This window comes from Papio anubis, chromosome 17 (assembly GCF_008728515.1).
Source record: "Papio anubis isolate 15944 chromosome 17, Panubis1.0, whole genome shotgun sequence".
Classification (NCBI taxonomy): domain Eukaryota; kingdom Metazoa; phylum Chordata; class Mammalia; order Primates; family Cercopithecidae; genus Papio; species Papio anubis.
The window spans coordinates 62,310,280-62,326,966 of NC_044992.1; the positions used below are offsets into that span (position 1 = coordinate 62,310,280).

The 16,687-nt window shown below is 36.7% G+C and overlaps 1 long non-coding RNA gene across 1 annotated transcript in view; it reads left to right on the top strand.

Annotated features, from left to right (window-relative positions):
* Positions 1 to 2,231: 2,231 nt before the first annotated feature.
* The window catches only part of LOC108582697, a 180,366-nt gene continuing 165,910 nt past the window's right edge, over positions 2,232 to 16,687 (top strand). The window contains exon 1 of the long non-coding RNA XR_001896484.3: positions 2,232 to 3,162. This is a non-coding gene — a long non-coding RNA (uncharacterized LOC108582697). The remainder of the gene's footprint in view (positions 3,163 to 16,687) is intronic.

Below are 16,687 nucleotides of genomic sequence, written 5' to 3' on the forward strand. Positions count from 1 at the left end.
TGGAGTTGTAATTCAGTCCAAGTCCAAAGACTTTAAAAATGGGGGCTGGGGAAAGCACTGGTGTAAGCCAGAGTCCAAAGACCCGAGGACCAGGTGCTTCAATGTCCAAGGAAAGAAGAAATGGATTTCTCAGCTCAAGAGGAGAGAGAGAAAGAGGATTTGCCCTGATTCTGCATTTTTGTTCTATTTGGGCCCTCAGTGGATTAGATGCTGCCCATCAGTATTGGTGACAACAGATCTTCTGTACTCAATCTACTGACTCAAACGCTGATCTCTTCTAGAAACACACACAGAGATACTTAGATATAACATTTTTCCAGCCACTTGAGCATTCTTTAGCTCCATCAAATTGACACCTAAAATTAACCATTATAGTATGTACACATATATGTGTGTATGTATATATGTACAATTATGCATCATTTAACAACAGGGATATACTCTGAGAAATGTGTTGTTTAGGTGATTCTCTTGTTGTGCAAACATCGTAGAGTGTACTCACACAGACCTAGATGGCATAGCCTACTACACATCTAGGCTGTATGGTGTAGTCTATGGCTCCTATGCTACAAACCTGTGTAGCACGTTACTGTACTGAATACTGCAGGCAATTGTAGCACAATGGTAAGTGTTTGTGTATGTGAACATATCAAAACATTAAAAAGGTAAAGTAAAAATATGGCATAAAAGATGGTACACCTGTATAGGGCACTTACCATGAATGGAGGTTGCAAAACTGAAAGTTGTTTTGTGTGTGTTAGTGAGTGGGTGGTGAGTGAATGTGAAGGCCTACAATATTACTATACACTACTGTAGATGTTACAAACATTGTACACTTAGGCAACACTAAATTAAGAGTATTTTTCTTCCTCAATCATAAATTAGCCTACTTGTAATAGTCTGTTTTCATGCTGCTGGTAAAAATATACCGAGACTGGGCAATTTATAAAAGAAAGAGGTTTAATTAGACTTACAGATCCACATGGCTGCAGAGGCCTCACAATCATGGTGGAAGGCAAGGAGGAGCAAGTCACGTCTTACATGGATGGTGGCAGGCAAAAGAGGAACTCGTGAAGGGAAACTCCCGTTTTTAAAACCATCAGATCTCATGAGACCCATTCACCATCACGAGAACAGCACAGGAAAGACCCGCCCTCATGATTCAATCACCTTCCACCGGGTCCCTCCCACACCATGTGGGAACTGTGGAAGCTACAAGATGAGATTTGGGTGGGGACACAGAGCCAAGCCATGTCCCTACTGCAACTAATTTTTACTTTATCAATGTTTTAATTTTTAAAGCTTTTTGACTCTTTTGTAATAACACTTAGCTTAAAACACAAACACATGGTCAGCTGTACAAAAATATTTTCTTTCTGTATATTGTTATTCTACAAGATTTTGTGTACTTTGAACATTTTTTTTTAATTCTTAAAGCTTTTTGTTTAAAACGAAGATACAAATATACACATTAGCTTAAGTCTACACAGTGTCAGAATCATCGATAATCACTGTCTTTCACTATCACATCTTGTGCCACTGGAAGGTCTTTTGGAACAATGACGTGCATGGAGCTATCATCTCCTATAATAACAATGCCTTCTTCTGGAACATCTCCTGAAGGACTTGCCTGAGGCTGTTTTACAGTTAACTTTTTTTTCAAATAAGTGGAGGGAGTATACTCTAAAAAAATGATTAGAGTTTAATATAGTAAATACATAAACCAGTAACATAGTTGTTTATGATCATTATCAAGTATTATGTACTGTATATAGTTGTATGTGCTGTACTATTTAGGATTGTCAGCACAGTGGGTTTGTTTATACCAGCATCACCAAAAACATGAGTAATGTGTAACTCTGTGATGTTATGATAGCTACGGTCACTAGGCAATAGGAATTATTCAGCTCCATTATAATCTTATGAGACCACCATAGTATATGCAGTTTGTTGTTAGCCAAAACATCATTATGCAGTGCATGACTAAACGTATATCTCTCACACGCACACACATACACATACACACCCACACATGTATAAATATATATATTACAGTATATATAAATATATATTACAGTATATATATTACAGCATATATAAATATATATTACAGTATATATGTGTGTGTGTATGATATATATGTACCATAGTGTGTATATATATATGTGATATATATGGGTATATATTTTATATATATAGTGGTCCTTGAATATATATAGCAGGTTCTCAAAGAACTTTATTTTTTTCAATGCTGTTTAGTTATAATGTAAATGAGAAACTGCTTTTGTTATGTTGTTTCACTTAAAGTGGCAGTTTCCAAGAACCTGTCAATGTTAAATGAGGACTTCCTGTATATATCTCCACATATCTATCTATCTATGTATCCATCTATATGTATGTGAAGAGAGAGAAACAGAGAGAGAGGGACAGACAGAAAGGAAGAGAGAGGGCTTTATTGTAAGGAGTGTTTTACCAGACTACAGAGGCTGAGGAGTGCCAGGATCTGTGTAGTTCCAGTTCATACCCAAAGGCCTGAGAAGGAGGAGCACCAATGATGTCAATCCCAGTCTGAGGGTAGAAGACTAACGTCTTAGCTGCAGCAGTCAGGCAGAAAAGAAATTCTCTCTTTCTCCACCTTTTGTAGTATTCAAGCCCTCACCAGATTGGATGATGCCCACTCACGTTAAAGAGGACTCTGCTTTACTCAGTCTAATGATTTAAATGCTAATCTCTTCTGAAAATGTCCTCAAGACACACCCAGAGATAATGTTTAACCAACTATCTGGGCACCCCATGACCCAGTCAACTTGACATGTAAAATTAACCATCACGCACCTTTAATAATAGTGCTGTAAATCATGTGTACCCTTACTGGCAGAACAGGGACACTGCTGGTTTTCACAGCCTGTCCTTCCCTAGTTGGAATATCATGGACAGAGATAGTAGGGGAATGGGAGGAGTCCTGGGCAAGAACACCGCAGGCTCATGCCAGTCTTACCCAAATATAGTAGTACTCAAGCACGAATGCTTCTTACATTAATGTACAGCTTTGCTTGATTTCCAGATTTTCAGCAATTTGAAATGATTGACAGTTTTGTTCAGCTTTATGGTTCACATTTGTTTGAGGAAATGATTTGTCAAGTTCCTAATTCCATCATTCTGGTAAGGAAATCTTATTAACTGTAAATTTATCTGGAGTGAATGTCATTTCAAACCTGCAAGAAAAGAGAGAGAGAGAGACCAGAAATGTATCTATCATTTCACAAAAAAGTATACTGAAAAGACCTTGTACTTTGAACTCAAGTGAACCTAGGTTTGAATCTTGACATTAACTTTCTGCTATATGACTCTAGGGGAAAAAAAACCCTCAAGCTCTCTGAGCTTTCTCTATAAAATGGATATTGTAGTTGGTGTTTTGAGGATTAAATGTCTGAGATATAGTATGTACTTAATGGATGCTAGTTTTATTTATTCTACCCTTTCTGTTTTTGCTTTGCATAGATAAGGTATGTTGTATATGAAACTGCCTGATTTCGTTTCTGGTGTTTCAAGATTACATTAACATGTGCATTTAGTTATTGATGTTTGAAAAGTGTATGGCCGGGGTTATTGGTAATTTAAAAGACACAATGGAGAAATACTTTCTGAAGCAACCAACACCCCTCTGGTTTGATGCCCAAGAATGCAGTCCTTCTTTTGTGTTTTTACAAGCCTTCTGTTGATTTATGTTTGCAAATGTACTTTTGGTCATTTTCTTAGGCAGTATTCCCAATGTCTTTCTTTAGATAATTATGGTATATGTATTTTTTGCAATATTTTCAAAGTGTTAAAAGGAAGAAGGAATGAAGAGGATAAACGCATGTTAGTTTTTGTGGGATGAATTCCAAATCGACTTATTCTAGCAGGCTAATTTTTTTTTCATTTTTCTTTTGGTCAGTTGTAAGCATTGACATCATTACAGTATTCTCTCTATTTCTTCTTTGAATTACTCACTCCACCATCCCTAGTTACTAGATTAGTATTTCAATTCTAAACACTGATTATAACTAGAAAGTAAAGCAAACAAAATAGTGTTAAATTATAATGTAGCTGCAGATTTATGATACTCATTTTTCTGGATCCTGCCAACACTTATTTTATTTATATACCCAAATACATTGTAAATTTGATAACAAAAATCACCTTTCCTCAATGTCTGTTAAATCTCAGTAGTAAAAGATACATGATTTATTTTCTTCTTGAAGTATTGCCTTCTTGTAGTGAAAAGTGTAGTGCCAGACATCGAACATCAACCTAGGTTTGTAGAAACAACACTGGAAATAGAATAGACATAAGATGTAAATTTTGCTCTGTCATTTACCAGGTGTATGATCTTGTTTAAGTAAATTGAATTCTTTGAATTATGGTTCCCCTATCTTCAATGATGTGGTGGTTTAAATTCTAAGCTTTTTATTGGTGCTAGAAGTCTATAATCCTGTAACCACTGGAAATGAGTCTAAAATGTGCTGATGCCTTCTCTGAATAGTTTCTAAATTAAATGCTCTTATTTTTGTTTGCATATTCATACCGAAGATTGGCTACTATGTTTGTTTCACTGGGTGTTGAATATTGTTTTTGGAGATGCGATTTAAGATTCCAGGAAGCTAAACTTGTTTATTGAGATTGGGACCTCACTTTTCTTATACTTTCATTTTGTAGTGATCATTATAAACCTCTCCATTGATTCATATTCTATGTATATATGGATATATGGATATATGTATGTATGTATCTAGTTTTCTGATTCTGATCTTAAAACCCTAGAGTGTCTTGATATCTATTATTTTACTTAGAAAATATTATCCTGTCCCTGTACTAAATTGTACCCCAGGCACCTAAATACATTGAAAGTGTTTTGAATGCTTTTGATTTATATTCAATGAGTAGAATAGCCATAGGGAAAATAAGCTACTGGCCAGACCCTATACTGAATTATTATATTTGTTTAGCTCAATCATGACTCCAGATTTAGGAGTTAAGCTAAAAATTACAGTTCTTGACACATTAGCCCTCAGTATTCGGTGTGAACAGTGAGAAAGAAAAAGAGCACATTAGAGCCCCCACTCAAAGAATGAGCTTATTTGCATACTCTAACCTCACATAGTCTCAATTTCATTAATACTTTCATTTTGGCAGCTTCACATACAACAGGGAAAGACATAAAATCTGCAATTTTAGCACAGCTGTTTCCTCTTTCCTTCACAAAGTTACTTAAACACCTTGTGACATAAGGGGAAAGGGTGGATGGATGACATTTCAGTGAATTATCTCCTGTCTGCTGTGTCATTTCGGAAATACTTACTAATTGGCAGAATAATCCTTCAAAATTACCTTTCAAGATCTGGATATTTTAACAAACTATACTTATTGTCCATTCCTATGTTTACATTCTTAGATCCCCAATATACGTAGAAGCAGAATTGCTAAAAAACATATAGACTCATGCATCATGACAAAAGACAAAGAGGATTTACCAAATACTGTAAAATCCCTAGGAAAATATTTTTTTTTAGTAGGGAGCTTCAGGATCATGTCCTCAGGATTTAGAATTTTAAATTGTGCCGTCAAAGAATTTGTCTTTCCATCTTTTTTTTAATAAGTGGTAAGATATCCAAATATAGGTTTGAAATACCATTTTGAGGATAGAAACTCCATATTTACATTAAAGTCTAAAGGAAATTGAATTAGACCTGTTTGGTGATAAGAACATCTAACAGGTCACCTGCTGATAATGCTGTGATAAATATTATTTCAATGATAAATCTTTCAAAATAGTCACATTCTTCCTCTTCAACCATATCTCTCTCTCACACACACACACACATACACACAAACACACGAGTGGGAAAGGGAGGAAAAAGGAGCTAAATCTTTCTGACATAATAAGTAAATTTGTACAATATTAAGATATCAACCTTTTGGATAAAAGAAAGCAGGAGAAACAATTTATCTTAGGTTAGGTATGATTTTACATATTTCTTTCACCAATGAACAGACATCTTGAAGTTGAAGCTGTAATAGTAAGAATATTAGACTAAAATTAACTCTACTACCAACTGTGGGGTCTTGAACAATTATATAAATGCCTGAGTCTTATTTTTATTTTTCAACTTGAAAAAAAAAAAAAAAAGGACACTATTGGTGATGTGTGCTTAGCTACAAATAGCTTTTTTTTTTCTTTTTCTGTTCATGTTACCCATTGGAATATGTCTCCCCATCCAAAGTAGAACGTAGTTGATTGGATGAAAGTAGCACTTGACAAAAGTGGAGCTGGTGGAGATCTACTCCCTATGAAGCTTGAAATTATGCTCTGATGTTTTCTCCAGCCTGGGCTGCTATCAGGAAGAGAGGCAAGGAAAGGTTCCTGAGGTTGCCGTGTCCCAGTTCTGAGATGGCATGGCGTCTCGTCTCAATTTAATAGCAGCAAAAAATGCCTATCAGTTAAAAAGTGAAAATGAGGAACAAGTCCAGAAAAATAACAAATGTCTCCCTCAGCTCCTTAATGTTTCTATTTCTTGTTTTTTCTTTTGAGACGGAGTCTCGCCCTGTCACCCAGGCTGGAGTGTAGTGGCCGGATCTCGGCTCACTGCAAGCTCTGCCTCCCGGGTTCACGCCATACTCCTGCCTCAGCCTTCCGAGTAGCTGGGACTACAGGTGCCCGCCACCTCGCCCGGCTAGTTTTTTGTATTTTTCAGTAGAGACGGGGTTTCACCGTGTTAGCCAGGATAATTTCGATCTCCTGACCTAGTGATCCGCCCGTCTTGGCCTCCCAAAGTGCTGGGATTACAGGAATGTTTCTATTTCTTAGTTCCATGTTGCAACATTCCAGTTCTGGACTCCCAAAGATACTCTTATTTTTTATTTTAATCTTAAACAAGTTACACTTGATTCAGGTGATAATAACCTAAATATACTTGGCTAACACAGGTCATTGTAGAAAATAATTAATTGCTTTAACTTAATGAACTCACTTTTTATAAATGAAAATAAAGATGTTATACATGATGGCAATTTTGAGAAACAAGTTCTAAACAATGTAATAGTTTTATCAATAAATTGCACATAATAAGGGTTGTTGAATAATTGTTAAATCATATTAATCCATCTCAGAGTTATAATTTAAAATACTATATTTGGGTAGAATATCTTGAAAAGTTACAATTAATTGGTAAGTCAAACCACAGATTGTTTTGGGGAATGCTACTTTAATATTAATCTGATCTATGTCTAATTGCTGTGATGAGTTCTTAATCCTTTTCCTCCCAACCTACATTCCCTGGAATTTTCTGCTCTTAAAATCTGTAGAAAGGCAACATATGATCTTTCCAACTGGAGTCACCATATTGTTGGTTAGGCTTTTATTTCTCGTGTAGAGTTAGGCCAGTTAGGCTTTTATTTCTTGTGTCTGTTATTTTATAAGATCTATTTTCCAGGTGTTACAGTTTCCAAAAGAGTAATTTTCCTTTTTTTTTTTTTTAAGCTCCTGGCCTGTCTAGTATTGTTCTCTCTTGACTAGTTACTTGAATTTTTTTTTTTTTAAATTATTTTAAATTTAGGTCTATGGGCTGTTTTCCACTCTTTGTAGATGACACGGTGTAGTGGAAACGAACATAGGTCTCTATTACTTCTTTTTTCTGCTTCAGAAATGATGTTATTTTGAATTAAATTCCCTAGTTATTCATGATAACATCTAATTCAAAGATGATGGATCTTCATAGATAACAAAGTAAGTGTGTTAATTTGAGACAAACTTCTGTTTCAGAGGACTGGGGTATAATGTATTTATGTAGGTTGAGTTCTATTGTCATCTCAGCAGTAATTCATGTGGCATCATAAAATCTGGATGCATATAAACATCAGTTGCTAAACCATAGACTTTGTTTTTTATTTTATGTAAGTACAAAGTCTTGCAGAATGTGTTCTACCAGGGGGCACCTTTCTATACTGCCAGGTCACCATTTGTTGGAAGAGAGAACGTTGAGATAATTCTTCTTACTCTAAGGCATAAGAAAACAATTCTTTCTTCTTTCCTCCTTTTTTTTTTTTTAATATTGGCTACAAGTATGTACATTTAGCCAAGAAGGAATTGAAAATATCTTTCTATTACATTTTTTCCACATCTGCAAGGCCTATGCTTAGAAGATTTAATTTTAACAAGATTTCCTCTTATCGTGAACAGGTTATGAATGAAGCCAAAAACTAAAGTCCAGTTAATATCTTCTCAAGGAGAACAGAGTTTTTTTTTTTTTTTTTTTTTTTTTTAATTTCTGTGAACTTATTTGCTTTATAGTTTAACTTTTATTTCAAGTTCAAGGGTACAAGTGCAGGTTTGTTACATAGGTAAACTTGTGTCATGGGGGTTTGCTGTTCAGATTATTTAATCACCCAGGTTTTAAGCCTAGTACCCATTAGTTATTTTTTTCCTGATCCTCTCCCTCCTCCCACCATCTGCCCTCTGAATGGCCCTGATATGATTGTAAAATTCTGTTATTTCCTTCTTACCTGCCACTTTCCAAGACTTTCCTAACATCTTTTCTTGATACTTTGAAATCCCTGTGATTCTTTAAGGTCCAATTACCTCCATGAAACTTTTCTTAAAATTTCAAACCAACAGCTGTGTCTTCCCAGACCTGAATTATCATGGCAGTGTTAATGGTTCTCATTCATAGGTACTAGATTAGATAAAAATGTATTAAAGGGTGACCCAATTATGGCTGCTGTTTTTAACATATTGTCATTTCCAGTTCACTTCTGGTTTATCTAATTTGGTAAAATTTAAAAAATTATTTCTAAGATCTAGATGACTGAGTAGAGGCACCCTGCATGCATCTCCTTCTCTGCAAAGACCAAAAGGAGAAACAGAAAACCACAGGTTGAATTGAATATCTAGGGGAGAACACTGGAATTCAGCAAGAAAGTGGCAAGTCTGCCCGAGACACAAAAATTCAAAATGGCAGCATAGTTGAGGGATTCCCCATCACAGGGAAAAGGTAAGCAGGAGATTGACAGAAATCCAGTTCCTACCACAGAGGCAAGCACTTCTAGCTATGGGTGAGCCCCTCAATGCCCATGGCCCTGGGCCCAGTGCAGGGAGCTGCTTGAAGTTCATGCATCTGGATTTCTTCAGAGAAGAAATTCATGCTAGGCCTTCCTACACCCAGGATCCAGGCTGCCGTAGCACATCTCAACTTTGGGAGCAGAAGCACCACCAAAGTGCATCCTACCCTGGGCCCAATAGCTCCATCATCTCCATATTTTGGGGGCCCTACCAGCATTCCTTCACATCTACACAGAGGGCTGTGACACCAACTGGACCTAGAGGTACATCTACAGCAACACGTGAGTCTCTACAGCACCCTGTACCTAGGTTTGAAATAGGTGGTCCAGCACAGCAGGGAGGCTGCCCCAAGTATAGAGGGAGCCAACGCCTGGCTCCCCAGAGTCTGAGACCTGCCTGCCCAGAGCTCACCATTGCCAGCTACCAAGGCCCCACCCTCCAGTGGCAGCCTACTACACTACTGTGTGTGTGGTTGAAGGGTCCAAGGACTGACTCATCTGGGTCCCCCACTGCCACCACCAGTATTCACATATATCACCCAGTGGCCCAAAGATCAACTTAACCGGAGTTCTCCACCACCGCTGCCTGCAAACCTGCCCCCTCCAGTGGCAGGAACATTGCACGCCCACACACACTGCCTAGAGGCTCAAGGACCAGCTTCTCAGGGCCTGTTGCCACATCACCAGTGCACATGCAAACCACCCAGGGGCAGAAGAAGTCGGATGCCTGGACATTGCATTGCACCACCAGCATGTGCATGAACCAAACAGTGGCTTCAGAAACAGCTCACCTGGGGCCTGCTGCTAGCACTGCCAGTGAGCCTACCCCTCCAGCAGTTGGACTGCCCTGCATCCTCATATGACACCCGGGAGCCTGAGGACCAACCTACCCTGGGCCTGCACTGCCACCACCAGCACATACACATGTCATTCAGGAGCCTGAGGATCAACCTACTTGGCATTCCCATCCCCAGCAAAGCTGAGCCACAACCCTCACAAAAAACCAAAGCTTAGGCCACCGAGGCATTAACAAACATTATTGACATTGACTACAGCTGAAGAAATTCTAGGGAGACCACATTACTCTGCCCACCCAGAACCAAAGCAAAAACATCCTGCCCAACGGACACCATGAAATACATATACAGGAAAAAATATTTCCCTAAAATCCTACCTCACAAAGCTGGAAGAAATGACTGTTACATCAGATGTACAGATGTCAATGTAGCGACATAAGAAACTTGAACAAGCAAAAGAACATGATAATTCCAAAGCAACCTAATAATTTCTTAATGATAGTCCCTAAAGACAATAAAATGATAAGATGTATGGAAAGGAATGTAAAATAATAATCTTTAAAAAACTTAGCGAGATTCAAGAGAACACAGATAGACAGTTCAGTGACAATAGAAAAACAATTTATAATTTGAGAAATTCAACAAAGACATTATATATATACACACACGTATATACACTATATATACACATATATATACACTATATACACTATATATATATGTATGTATATGTATGAGAGAGAGACAGAAAGAGAGTATAGCCAATCAGAATTCTTGGAACTGAAGAATTCAAAGAATGGAATAAAAATAAAATTGAGAATTTTCAACAGTAGCCTAGATCAAGCAGAAGAAAGAATTTTTGAACTTGAGGATGAGCCCTTAGAAATAGCACAGTCAGACAAAAAAATCAGAAAAGAGTTTTAAAAAAAAAGAATTAAGAAAGCCTACATGACATATGGGACACTATTAACAAACAAATATTTGCATTTTGGATGATCCAGAAAAAGAAGAGATGAAAAAATGTGTCAAAAACTGTATTAGTTCATACTCACATGGCTATAAAGAAATACCTGAGACTGGGTAATTTACAAAGAAAAGAAGTTTAATTGACTCATGGTTCCAGAGGCTCTATGGGAAGCATAGTAGCATCTGCTCAGTTTCTGGAGAGGCCTCAGAAAACTGAAAATCATGGTGGAAGGTGAAGGGGGAGCAGACACATCACATGGCCAGATCAGGAGACAGAGTGAGCAAGGGAGGAGTTGATCCATGCTTTTGAATAATCAGATCTCATGAGGACTTATTATTATGAGACCAGCATTAAGGGGATAGTGCTAAACCATTCGTGAGAAATTCACCCTATGATCCAATAACCTCCCATGAGGCCCAACCTCCAACACTGGAGATGTTAAAGTAAACTAAATATGGCCTGAGAAGGACTCTGTACTTCTATAGTTGAGTCCTTGTGGACGAACTGCAGTCTCGCTTAATAGGTAGACAAAATTGAAAACTTAACTGAGGAGTATGCACCTGTAATAATAGCTGAGTCTTGGCCAATCCGAGTGGCCGTACTTCAACCATTCATACACTTTTAAGCGCTGAAACTGTGTTCAAATAAGGTAAATGCCAACCTGTAACCAATCCAGCCATTCTGAACCTCACTTCTGATTTTTGTACGTCCTTTCCCTTTTTGTGTCTAAATCTTTTTCCACCGCGTGACTGTGCTGGAGTCTGTGAACCTGCTGTGATTCTGGGGGCTGCCTGATTCGTGAAGCATTCGTTGTTCAATTAAACTCCTTTACATTTAATTCAGCTAAAGTTTTTCTTTTATCAGGGATTACAATTTGCCATGAGATTTGGGTGGGGACACATATTCAAAGTATATCAAAAACCTATTTAATAAAATAATAATTGAAATTTTTCTAAGTCTTAGGAGACATATAAACATTCAGGAACAGGAAACTCAAAGATTCCCAAACAGATTCAACCCAAAAATGTACAGTCTGAGTCACATTATAGTCAAAATGTCAAAATTCAAAGACAAAAAGGAAGCTCTAAAAACAGCAAGAGTAAACAATCAAATCACATGTTAGGGAATCCCCTTTGATATAAATCCATTCTATGTAAGGCTATCTGTGCTTTTAAGAGTAAAAGAAATAGTCTTAGTTTTTCATGAAGGAGTGAATAATTAATACATTTATTAATGCATACCATTCTTTAGTCTGTGAATTTGATATTTAAATTAGTATATATAAGCAAAAGAGTTGAGCAGGGAAAACACACTATCAAATTGTAATTGTGTGTGACTGTGTGACTGGAGGTGGAAGTTTGAAATGCTCTTTAAATTATTTTTATTAATAGAATATTATCAGGAATTAAAAGGAAAATAAAGTTGCAGCATTGAACTGTTTCCCACATAGCAACTTTAACATCATTATGAAGACTTAAATGGAAAATAACTTATTAAAAAGGCTACTCTACTAAAAAACAATGGTGCGGACACCTCTACTCTCAAGGTATATTGAGATGGCAACTATGACAACAGCATAGGTTAAAAGATGAGTAAGTTTTTTTATTTTTTATTTTTTTTGAGACAGAGTCTTGCTCTATCACTCAGGCTGGAGTGCAGTGGTACAACCTTGGCTCACTGCAAGCTCCGTCTCCCGGGCTCATGCCATTCTCCTGCCTCAGCCTCCCAAGTAGCTGGGACTACAGGCACCTGCCACCACGCCTGGCTAATTTTTTCTGTTTTTAGTAGAGACAGGGTTTCACTGTGGTGGCCAGGATGGTCTCAATCTCCTGACCTTGTGATCCGCCCACCTCGACCTCCCACAGTGCTGGGATTATAGGCGTGAGCCACTGTGCCTGACTAAGATGAATAAATTCTTATTTGGAAATTGCTGAGGGCAAACGTGATCATCTGAGTAAAAGGGTAAAATACTTTTCTCAGCACCCTATTTACTTAGTAAGGCATAAGTCAATTTCCAATGGGGGATTTCAGAAGACCTTAGTTATCAAGCACAAGAGTGTGAATTGTCCTGAAGTATTTCCTCTCATGGTAAAATAATTTGGATTCCGAGTCAAGGGAAAAATAGAGATGAATTAAAGGAATTTAAAATATGGACATTAATCTTAATTTCATGTGTGTATTTCAGGAGTGATGATCTAATTGTTTCTTTATTATAGTGAAAGGTTATCTCCAATTTGTACTGATATGAAGTCACAAGCACTCTTCTGAACAATTTGCTAAATATAAGCTGCTGATACTGACTTTTGTGATCTTAAAGAGGGCTTCCTCCACTGCAAAATTTCAATGGCTTGCTCTTGTTTGCTTGTTTCTCCAAGTGCTTTGCACTGCCATGAGTGAACCTGTTACCTTTGTACATAGTGGGCCAAGTCAGGGGAAATCTGCTCTGTCTGCTCCTACATAGAGGAAACAGAGCCACAGTGTTTTGGTGATTTGAATGTTTCAGGTAAACTACTTGTTTCACATACAAATCAAACTTCAATACACCCTATGATTGTTTTATTTTATATTGTTGCCGCACAAGAAAAAATTATTATTCTGCCTTCTGGAAGCTTTTCCTAAGGAATTTTAAGAGAGGCAGTAAATCTTTCCATCACATTTCTTATTAAAAAGCAAATAAATAAGTTAAATAAGTCCAGCTTTATCTGTCATTCCCACAGTACATACCGCCACCGTATTTATGAGCATACCATCAAAGATGAGCATTGCATCTTTGTATGCAAAGAATGTTAATGTATGAGAGCATGAATGCAATACGTATATAAGCTGCATGTTGATTCTATAGATTATTTCCTGGCTTATTGCTATCCTAATAGATTTAAAAAAAAAAAAAAAAAAGGAAAAGTATACATCCCAAACTGTATAAAGCAGTTCTCCAAAGGGGTGATTTTGCTATCAGAGGACAACTGGCAGTATCCAGAAATATTTTTGATTAGCAACTCCCAACAAAGAATTATCTGGTCAAAAATTTAAACGGACTCATCCTTTTTTAGTCCTTTTGAAGTTTTGACCCGAGAACTCTTTGTTGGGAGTTGAGGGGTTGAGGAAGGCAGTTCGTGTCCTTTGTAGGGACATGGATGCAGCTGGAAACCATCATTCTCAGCAAACTATCACAAGAACAGAAAACCAAACACTGCATGTTCTCACTCATAGGTGGGAATTGAACAATGAGATCACTTGGACACAGGAAGGGGAACATCACACACTGGGTCCTATTGTGGGGAGGGGGGAGGGGGAAGGGGGAAGGGATAGCATTAGGAGATATACCTAATGTAAATGACGAGTTAATGGGTGCAGCACACCAACATGGCACATGTATACATATGTAACAAACCTACATGTTGTGCACATGTACCCTAGAACTTAAAGTATAATAATAATAATAATAAATTTAAACAGATCCATGGTTTAGAAATCATACTCCCAAAGCAAACAAACGTTTCTTTTCATTGCCATAAAAAAAATGTGTTGCATTCTGTCTTAGGGTGTGTGTGTGTGTGTGTGTGTGTGTGAGAGAGACAGAGAGAGAGAGAGAGACATTTGTGGCTGAGAAATCTACTAAAGGTGAAATACTTTGGACTCAGACAAACCAGAGGCAAAACATGTCTTCCCACCATTGTCTAATGTAATAATTGAAATTACTAATTTTCAAAATTCAACTTATTGAGAAGACATAAAGATGTTATGTTATCTGTAGACTATTAAAATAATGCATTGTTTCATTGTTAAGTATTAAAGGAGACTACAAATAAGAACAAGGCAAAGCCTTATATTCTTGTCTATTATTCACAAAATGGTATTTTTCTGTAGTGGCTAATATCTGATGCTGGGAAGAACAGTAAGAAATTTTATATTTCTCTTTACTTTGAGAATTTAATTCTCATAGTGACCTCTTGGCTTAACTGAAATTCTTTCTTGATTAGGGGTCCATCTGGGACTGTTTATAAAATAAACTACATTTCACAAGTCCTTTGTAAAACTAATATATAATGACAGAAAGCAGCCCAGTAGTGCATTGGGCTAGTTGTGGGTGGAAAGTCACTGCAGAGAGGCATAAGGGAACTATTTGGAATGATGGAGATATTCTATATCTTGGTAAGGGAGGTGATCGCACAATTGTACATATGTGTCAAAACTCATTGAACTGATAGTTAAAATAGGTGCAATTTTGTGTATGTAAATTGTATAATAATAAAGAAATGTTTTGAATCTACTGAGGCCTAGTAAGAAAAATATGTGATGTCTTCAACTTATTTGATTTATCTTATAGAAGCAGATAAATGAAGGTCAGAACTTCTGTACATTAAATCAAATATTCCGATCTGAATAAAATGGCCTTAAGATATAAAGACTTTTTAAGTCATTACATATATGTTACTCTATAACATTGCTTGACCAATGCTTATTACATTGTTTGACTATTATTTATGATTATAAATAGATGTTTTCTTACTAAAGCATTTTGCAAAGTTTATCTGCACACAAGATTTCAGGTACCTTAAAATTTTGTTTGTAAATGTAAACTTAAATATTAATTTACACAGTGTAATTTTAAAAATTGTGATGAGGTAAATACACAGAAGCATATATACAAAGAATGTGTGCATACACATGCACACACATTTGAAAATAAATGCACAGAAATGATGACACTGCTTCTAATTAATTCCGAATGTAGGAATTTCAGGTTATATTTTGCTGTCATATTTTTATTGTCCTCTGTTTTCTAAATTTGCCATACTAAATGATCATTTATAATCAGTCAAAGTACATATTTTAATATTCTTTCCACGAGTAGAGTTTTATGCACTAAAATAATGTTAATTTTAACTATCCTTATATATTATTGGTGATTCTCATATGAAAAAGGATTCAGTAAAAGAACAGAAGGATGTATTTATTCAGAAATCACACATTGTATGTATCCATTGAAAACACCCCAGAGAAGAAGACTGAAACTTTGTGTGTCCTTTTAGTTTTCGTAGTAAATGGAAATTGTTTGTAGTCATTGCCAGGAATAAGGCTTTGTAAATTAGAGTTTGGCACGGATTAAATAATACATATCACTCTTCAAATGGTGCTGGAAAGTTTGAAGATTCTTTTAGATGGCTTTTACAAGAGTGACTAAAGTATCAACTTATCACGGTAAACAATTCTGTGTTCATTCTCTTGAATGAGTACACGGGAAACCATCAAGGGACACTTCTGGCCTGGCAGCTCAGCTCTCCATATTTGGCATACTAAGGGCTATTGCTCGTAACTGGGCCAGAGTGCAGGGAATGGAGGAGTGGTTCACAGTAAGGGACATGCACTTGGCACTGTTTGGGCCATTTCTCAACATTTCAGTAACTGGAATGCCTCATTTCTCTGTGTCGACAGTCCTGAGTAACATAGTAGTACCCAGGAGATCATTTAAAATCTAATTTTTTTTTAAATAGGTAGTTTTTCCAGGCAAGTGTAGCATTTTGCATTTTAAGTCCTGTCATCACCCAAAGGAAAAAATATATGATGTATTTCCTTTCATGCATTTAGCTTCAAGTTTTTAAGGTCATTCTTTTTTCCAAATAATCACTGGGTGCAGTCAATTTTTTTCCTTTCTAAGGTTCAACAGCTCCCTTAAAAGACATACCAGATTAAAGAAATGCTAGGATTTGCATTTTTTTCTAAAACTAAGATTAGTATTCACTGTATGAAGTTGATAGTCAACGGAAAAAAAAATCATCCGAGGATTTCTGAATTGCTGAATAAGAACATGGAAATTTTAAAAGTA